Source organism: Pinus tabuliformis, chromosome 9 (assembly GCF_031772625.1).
Source record: "Pinus tabuliformis cultivar Carrire ecotype Pingquan chromosome 9, CPIR1, whole genome shotgun sequence".
Taxonomy (NCBI): Eukaryota; Viridiplantae; Streptophyta; class Pinopsida; order Pinales; family Pinaceae; genus Pinus; species Pinus tabuliformis.
This window is the reverse complement of record NC_142307.1, coordinates 1,205,215,960-1,205,226,188: the sequence shown is the minus strand read 5'-3', so window position 1 is coordinate 1,205,226,188 and position 10,229 is coordinate 1,205,215,960.

Here is a 10,229-nt window from a genome sequence, read left to right as displayed (position 1 = left end):
AAACTTATTAATAACTTGAGAGAAGATCATAATTACTCATCCAACTACTCTTGGAAGCATGATATTCTTCGCTATAAGGATCGAGTAATTATATCACCAACATCCACCCTCAAAACCCACATTTTGGAAGAATTGCACTCATCTCCAACTGCAGGACATTCAGGCTTTTAGAAGACATGCTCGCACTAGTCATTCTTTCTTTTGGATTGGCCTGAAAAATGACATTCTTACTTTTGTAGCTAAATGTGATGTGTGTCAACACAACAAAGGAGAAACAGTCAAGTTACCGGGAACCTTACAACCATTGCCACTCCTTGCCTTTGTCTGGACGGATGTTTCCATGGATTTCATCACTGGTCTCCCAAAGTCGGGCAACAAATCTGTCATCATGGTGGTTGTGGACAAACTTTCTAAATATGCTCATTTTTGCGCTCTACCCCACCCATTTACCCCCACTTTGGTGGCTCAAGCTTTCATGGACCAGATCTTCAAACTGCATGGCATGCTGACTTCCATTGTGTCTGATCATGACCCCACTTTCACCAACAAATTTTGGCAAGAACTTTTCAAGCTACAAGGCATGCAACTCCAACTAAGTACCACCTATCATCCCCAAACCGATGGTCAAACAAAATCAATCAACAAATGTTTGGAGACATATCTAAGGTGCTTCACTTCAAAAAAGAAGCATCAATGGGTACAGTGGCTACCTTTAGCTGAATGGTGGTATAATACTAACTATCATGAAGCCACCAACATGACTCCATATGAGGCAGTGTATAGCCAACTCTCACCTTCACTTATTTCTTATATCCCTTGATGTTCTAAGGTACAGGTAGTTGATCAACTCCTACAGAATTGTGCTGCCATGATAGCTCATCTCAAAGATAATCTACATCAAGCTTAGAATCGAATCAAGCAACAGGAAGACCAGCATCGTTCCAAGTGCACATTTGAAGAAGGGGTCAGGTATTCCTACGACTGAAACCATACAAGAAAACATCTCTTAAAGAAAAGGGTTTCCAGAAACTAGCACCAAAATTTTATGGACCTTATTAGATACTTCAGTGCATTGGATCAGTCGCCTACAGACTGGCCTTGCCACCAACTTCAAAAATCCATCCAATCTTCCATGTATCATGCCTCAAGAAAGTAGTGGGGAACAATTGCATAATTCACACTAGTCTACCCAAATTGGATGAGGAAGGCTCACTCTGTCTCCAACCATAACAGGCCCTCGATACCCGTGAAAGACATCTTCGCGGTTGCATGATCAAGGAAGTCTTCGTCAAGTTGAAAGACACCTCCCCAAAAGATGTGACATGGGAACCAACCAGTATTCTTCAGCATTTTCCGCAACTTCAGCCTTGAGGACAAGGTTGCTTTTGATGGGGGAGGGCATGTTAGGGTCCAACCCTAACCCCTTTATTTATGTAATAAGCCCAATGGGCTGATTCATAGTCATAGTTATTTAGAGAGTAAATAAAGCTTGCATTAATAACTGTAAGTGGTTGACCCACATTAGACAAAAGGGACCACCGTTAGTTGTAAACAGGCCATAGTTAATAAATAAAGTGGTTAACCCATGTTATACAAGGGACCACGAGTAGTTAGGGTTTTGGATGTCATTTAGCTGTAAATAGTCTTACTTAGTAAAGGAAAGATCATCGAGTCTTATTATAATCAAGCTCTGCTCTGCTAGAGGTTTCCCCCTCGAAGAGGCAACTAAACATTGAATCTATTTATGAATAATAAAATATTGGTTGTTTTTCTCATTTTATTTTGTGTTCTGGGCTATATTTCTTCGCATTTCTGGTATTCGGTAATTTATTGCATGTCAAGAGCATAACATTCATACAATCTCACAAGCATGTGCCGATATCATGAACTTAATCGAACATTCAAACAATGTTTTTTTTGCATAAAATTCAAGAGTTATAAACAATAATATTAGAACACTTATTTAGAGAAAACCACTTACTAGCAACAAACCTCCTATTTTCTCTTATATATAGGCTTTGTTGCTCTCGTTTTGTTCAATAATGGGTTATTCTCAGGCTAGACCATGACTCCATAATGACATTGGCTTACCAAGATCCAAGTATGATACATAACCAATATTTAACATAAACAAGTTCAAGGTACCAACCCGAACAACCTCCAACCAACAAGCTCATATCCTTGCATGAGCCCATTGAAACCAAGGTAGTGCACCCCCTTCTTTGATCACAACATTTCCTCGGGCTATGCCACTATCCTTCCAGGGTCTCAAACTTGGGTTGGCCAAGGATATCTTAGATCCATATGGCTTATAGAAGTTTCATCTACCTTCAGTTCTTGAGGTACTCTCTAGACCCCACACACAAACACTTATCCATACACTCCTCCCTCTAGGGCTCCATCCTTCCACAAGGAAACCCAGGGATAAGTTCACTCACAAAATTGTTGCAACATGCATATCAACATGCATAGGTTCCACTTGCAACATTCTCTCATCAACACCTTATCTTCCATGGTATTGATTCTACAATACTACATGTAGCAGCTTCATTGGCTTCCCAATCATGTCGCCAACTTGTTCTCAGTTACATGCTCACTATTAACCACAATTGATCATCTGAATCATGTTATGAAAACATAATAATCTGAGTCTTTATGCATGCACATCCATTACTGTAAGCACCTAGCATATGTTCATGCATCTAACATATCATTATTTAATACCTATTTAATGGACATGCATCTTTAACAATTCCATCTCTTGCATTTTTATTATGCATGTGATAATATTCATCAACATATGACAACTTCTCAAAACATTAAAGAAAAATATTAAAATTAATAAGAGATAAGTTAAGAGATTCCCCCACATAGTTATGGCTACATCACTTGGCCATAAAATATCATAATTTTGTTGGGTTTCTTTAGGGAATCTAGTCAACATCTTACATATTTATCATGCCGCATCAAACTCAAGCCAATGTTCAAGTAACATTAGTGTATTCATATATACAACTAAATTATTTCACATAAGTACAATGCATGCATATTTATTAATTTAAAACTTAATTTCTTTCATATAATCGATCCCATTCAGGTTCAGTGTTAAACTTTTGCTCTAATACCACTTTGTAACATGGTGCCTTAATGCTCAATTAAGGATAAAAGGTATCAAAATTATGTTCTTCACGAGCTTAACAATCAACTCTGATACAACTTTTCCATATACCCAATTCCGTCAATGAATTACAAAGGTTACAAGGTACCCAAAATTTTCTTTTTCTTTTTTACTAGCTTAACAATAAGCTTTAAAACCACTTTGTCACATACCCATATTAAATTTATTCTAACCACATTTGTAGAAACTTGATTTTCATCTCTCATAGTTGTCGTCACAAATACTTTACATGTGAACATTTTCAAATACTTTGTATACAACCAATGAAGTAGTTTTTTCTTGTACACATTTTATCAAACATTTTCTATGAAATCAAAAAAGAAACATTACTTTGATTCCACTTGTAACATACTAATTAAAATATAGCATTGAATCATGTAGCTTTTTATTTCTGTCTTTGAGGTAATTTATCAAATAATTCATATGAAAATTGTAATAAAACACCTTTAACACGTTTCTTCAAATGGTTTGCATGCAAATAGACATATATTAGCTACTGCAATACTATCATACAACAATGCTAACATACACGAATATTATCCCCATCCACAAAACGACATTTTCATTGGGTCATTTCATCAAATAGTTTGTATGCATGAATCATTAAACCATGTAGGTATTTCTTCAAACACTTTGCATGCAAATTAATATAAAAAATTCCTCGGGGCATATCTCTTGAATTATATAAGTATTCCATGTTCTGGAAATCGAACTAGATGATTAGTGGGAATTCTCATAACTATGGCCCATGTTTCAACCTTTAGAACTTGCTAGATGAAAAGTTATAATAGAAATTTCAACATGACTTGTTTGATGGATGATTTTAGGAGCATCCAGAAAGCTAGAATTCCTTTGATCATATCTCCTAAAATATTGTGGCCCAGTGTTTGAAAGTTGGAAAAAATGACCAATGGTATTTCCCCTCACTATGCTCCAAGTTTCAACTATTGGAACTTCCTAGAAGAAAAGTTATAACAGAAGTTCCAACATGACCTATTTGATTCATGATTTTAGGAGCATCCAGGAAGCTTGTCTTCCTTTGATCATATCTCCTGAAATGTTGTGATCCAAGATTTGAAATTCGGTCTAAATGATTATCAATATTTCCCCTCATTGTGGTCCAAGTTTCAACTTATAGAACCTCACAGAAGAAAATCTATAGCATAAATTCCAACATGACGTCTTTAAAGATGTATTTAGGAAGTCTAATTTCCTACAATCATATCTTATAAAATTTTGTGACCCAAGATTTGAAAATTGGACCAAAATATCAACCAGATTTCCACTCTATATGGTCCAAGTTTCAACTTTTTAAACCTCCTAGAAGAAAATTTATATTATAAATTCCAGCATGCATTATATAAAGAAGAATTTAGAAAGCATACCTTCCTCAACGAATGTTGTTACAAAATTAATAAATATAAAAATCTACAACTAAATAGTTTAACATCTATAGTCATGATAAATGTTCTAAAGGGAAAATTCATGTACATATAAAATTGTTGAAAAGAGAAATTAAAAAATCATGCATGTCACTAAATCATCTATTCCAAAAATATCATTAATACATAAATAAATATTTATCTATTGCAACTAGAAAAATACTTGAAACTGAAGTATATTGAGCCATGTTCTACCACAATATAGGCTCAATTGTGCTATATTTTTTCTCATATTTGGCCACCCTTGTGCCAGATCTTGATGCCTTAAGGAAAGATTATCTCATGGGTATTTTAGACACTCAGATTCAGACAAGATTGTAACACCAGAAGTGAATTACATTCTCCTTCACACACACAGGAAAACTTAGTGATTAACCTTTCCATCTTTGACTAGGCTCAAATTCATAAAAATCCCATGCAGGGTCACATAGCACAAGGGAGTTATTCTCTAATTTTTGTAGTCCCTCCACCCTCCCCTCTTCAGTGATATATGTACGACACACAACCAAGATCATTCCTAGTCCTTAGAGCCATCTAGTCCAAATAAAAGGCATTGCAACACATTCATTTCCTGTCACACAAGATATCACCAATTCGATATTTCTAAGCAAGAGAAAGAGATGTATGATAGAGTAATAGAAGAGAGAAAAAATAGAAAATTAAGAACCAATAATAATAACCCCTTGATTGCTCCTCCCTCTTTTTTTATAGTCACATATTGACGCTTCTTCTTCCCGAAATTTCTTTGGAAGACAAACTATCACATCAAAGGGAAATATTCATGCAAGGTATATTTTTCCTCTTAAGTCAGCTTTCCCCCTCCCCATGGCATCATAAGATGTTGGTTGTCCCATTTCTTAATCTCTAGCTAATTTATTAATAAAAATAAACATTATATCATATAATAGAGTTTGACATCATAACATCAATGTTGGCAGACCAACACTATATGTTCTTAATTACATAAAAAAAATGTGGGGTAATGAAATGGGTGTCACAAACACTTCATGTCCAACATCTTTTAGACATCATTATTTCTAATCTTAGGAGTTTCCATTTTACACCATTTTATTGTCTAATTTTTGAAACTATAAGTTTCTCAAAGGAGTTGTTGGATTCACATTGATGCTGAGAAGGAGGGGGAGGTAAGGTGAACCAATATAAGACAATTTCTTACTTATTTAAAAATTCATGAATCATAACCAAACAATCTCACATATGAAACATAAGATATAATTCAAAACTTATTTATAATAAATCGTTGTAGGAATCAACCTAGTGATACAAACTTTGCAGGCACTAACCTACTGTTACAAAATTTGTAGGCACCAACCTACAAGAGACACCAGTCCCCCATGCTGCAAGATTTGTAGGCACAAATTTATAGGAGAAACCAATCACCTTTATTTCAATATATGTAGGCACCACCTACAAGAGACACCAATCCCCTTTGCTAGAATATTTATAGGCTCTAACCTATAGGAGACACCAATCACGTATGTTCTAATATTTGTAGGCACCAACCTATAGGATACACCAATCCCCTTTGATACAAATATTTGTATGCATCAACCTACTTCATTGAGTTTGCTTGCTACTTTTTCCTTCACCAAGTTTGTTAGTTGTTTCTACCTTCACCACGTCTATTAGCTACTTCTATCTTCACTAAGTTTTCTCGGTGCTTAATCTTTCACTAGGTTTGCTTGCTACTTCTACCTTCATCAAGTCTATTCCTCCCAAAACTTGTCGTTTTTGGCCTCTTCTCAAGAACGAAATTTTACAACACACCACGTATCCAATTTTGCAAATTTTGACTGGAGGCCTTTTTGTATGTCTCCTTCGGTCTCTAAAACTTTCATAGTCTGAAAAGTTTCGGAAAATAAGTTATAGAAAAAATGAAAAACTAGCCTATTTGAAGTAGATTTCAAGAGCATTTAGGAACCTTAACTTCCATAAGGCATATCTTTGAAATTGTAGTGAACCAAATTTTAAAATTTATACCATAGGTACCTAGATATTTCTCTTTATCTCCTCAATATTTCACAATCTGAACATATCAGAAGAAACATATAGCAAAAATTCCAAGTTGCCTTGTTTGAATCATATTTTAGCAGCATTTAGAAAGCCAAATTTTCTTAGAGGATATCTCTAAAAGTATAGTGAACCAAAGTATAAAATTTTTACCATAGGTACCCAAATATATCTTCTCTCTCTCCTCAAGATTTTACAGACTAAAATATAGCAAAATAAAGTTATAGGGAAAATTCCAAGTTGATATTTTTGAAGCAGATTTCAAGATAATTTAGGAAGCCTAATTACCTCATAATATATCTCCAAAAGTATAGCAAACCAATGTCTGGAATTTCCATCAAAGATACAAAAAAAATTTCCTCAATATCCTCCAAGTTTCATGGTATAAAACATCCCAATCAAAAGTTATAGCGAAAATGCCAAGTTGACCTTTTAGAAGTAGATTTCAGGAACATTAAAACATCTTAACTTCCTCAAATAATATCTACGAAATTATAGTGAACCAAAGTATGAAATTTCTACCACATACACATAAACAAATCCCCTCTATCTCATCCATGTTTCACAAATTAATACTTTCCAAAATCAAATTTATAGTGAAAATGCCAAGATGGCTTGTTCATTCCACAAATCACATTTTTTCTCCACCTTTAAGTCCCCAAGAGTATTCCCTAGCTTCTGTTGTGCATCTAAGATTTCTTCTTGCTTGGATGGTCTTCAAACACACTCATATATCTTTTATTCATATTTTTTCTATGTTCACTTATGGGGATGGCTTGTAAAACTGGTTAGGTCGACATATACTTTCTTGATGGGGTGACCTGATAGAATATTTCATGTTTCCTCATTCCTATGGTTTTAGAGGGAGTACCATATACGATTGGAAAGGTAATGGAATATCATTTTCAACCATATATTCTATGCTCCCATTTGAGCTATGTATTTAGATTAAATATTCATTCAAAGAGAGGATATGAAAATTAGGCATAAAACGAAACTAGGTACCCTAACAATATTTCCAACAATATTCATATTGTAATCACTGCCTTGGACATTTGTGGTCCCCCCATCTTTGAAATAAATGACAACAATATTTCCAACAATCTTCCCCTAAATTTGACATCAATGACAACATAATATTCAACAAGGGCACCCTTTTTTAACTTTGAGTATATATAAATACACATTTTTTTTACGTGGAATAAAAGAACGGGAAACCTCAAAGTACTTCTCCACATTTCATTGATAGTAAACAGTTGGTGTTGATTATGGGCCCTCGCCCCAAGGGAATCAAAGAGAGTCAAACCCATGATCAACAAAAACTAGTAGCAATATCAAAGAACTTCGTGTTTGGATCTAGACTACTTGATCTAACCCTTGGAGCTATATATAAATACACATATCTGAAGAATCCTTCATCACTTATGTACTCATTTTGATCCTATCATGGTGTTTGAATTGGAATTTTCCTATTTCCAAAATAAAAATAAAAATTATGATGATGACATATAAACCAGTCACAATTCACTCACCATATAAGAACTAATGACAACTCTTGGATACTTTGCTATAATCTTTTCAACACCCATGGGATTAGATTCCCATAAGCTTAAGGATTTTGATATTATGTAATATAATATGAGTTTAATAGAAAGAAGCTTATTTACAAAAAATAAATCCATTTTTCCATATAAATTAAAATAATAATTCATATCTATAACCATTGTATTTCAAAATTTCATATTTTAACTATATATATATATATATATATATATATCAATGTTTTGCATGGCACATTAAAAATTGAATTAATAAAATTATTTAAAATGTCAAAGAAAAATGCCAAGCACATATATGTGTATATTGTCAAGGTTTTAATAAAATTAAAACTAAGAATATTTCTATATATAGAAATTGAAATTTATATATATGCGAATAATATTATTAAGAACCAACATAGATCCATCTTAACTCTAGATCTACTAAGCACGAAAATGAATCAAATCTCTCGAGGTGCAAACATTTCCTCAAGTTTTGCAATAAAAAACAGGTTTGCATCTTGAGAGATTTGATTTCTCTTAGTGCTTGGAATATCTGAAGTTAAGATGGATCTATGCTGGTTCAATGCACATATAAATTATTATAACGTTTTGTTTCAATTATCCTATTGTTATTTCCCTTGTGGTGTAGATCTGTTGGCAATAGGGTGCACTGTTAAGGCACTCCTTGTGATGTCATTGGTTCAAACCTCAACTAGCCACGTGTGTCGCATGTGGGGAAGTGTGGGTATGTGTGGATATTATAGTGGAAACATTATAATTGTCCACATGTCACATGAGTACGACCCTTACCTAGTTATCAATTATGCCAGTCATGCAAACGAAATTAAAATAAGAATACATACATACATACATACATATATATATATATATATATATATATATATATATATATATATATATATATATATATATATATATATATATATATATATATATATATATATATATATATTATTGTCTATTGTTCTACAGATATTAACACATTTGTTGGGGATGAGCCTCCCCAATAGGATCAACAGATGGATTAGGTAGACCAACAACCTCAAGTTCTTAGACTTGACATGCCACATAAGATGAACCATAGAGTCCGAACTAAGGAAGTAGATTGCATATGTGGTCCCATTACATGACAAGGAGTGGAACATGTGCTTATTTGATGGATCTTACAAGACCTAAATATAGTTGAAATATGGGAATTCCTTCCTCACAACATAACACCATCGATGCATCATGTTTTCATCTTTTCATGTGCTCATTCTGATTCATCTAGATCATTATCTGATGATGGTGCTCCTCATCATCCACCTCTTGATTTTCCACCACTTGGTCCTACACCAGGCCAAACACCATCCCCACATCCTCCTCCATGACTTGGTCTTGCACCATATTTATCACCATCCACTCCTCCTCCTCCTCCTCCTCGAGTGTCATTAGTTTGACCATATAATGATCACCTCCTCTTCCTCATATTTCAATAGTTGGACCATCTAGTGATGCATATCTTCCTCCTACTCCATATGCATCACCAATTAGACCATGCACTAACCCACCACCACCTCCTCCTCATATGAAAGCAGTGGCGACAAATTCCATTGATATACTCAATTCTCTGCCTTCCTCCTCCCCGTTTTCCACATCTCCACGACTAGATAATCATGATATTTTAGAGGCTATGGTTACATTAGGTATTATACCTCCTAATGGAGACATATATCATCTACATTCAGCATTGATATTATTTGATATAAATGTTTATAGACCTCTTAAGTCTGTTAGAAGAGCAATTGATGTCTGCAGCTTTGGTGGTGAAGCTAGCTATTAGTTGTAATTACATGTGTATTATACTTGAATTAAGATGTATATCTGACATGATTATTGATTTTGATGTGATGTGTATTTGACATGTATATTGATATGTATATCTCTCATATATTATGTTTTTCATATCATTATTGTTGTTTTTGTTGTTTGATTTATAAAATGTCTTATGAGTAGGCTAATGATTAACATTATTAT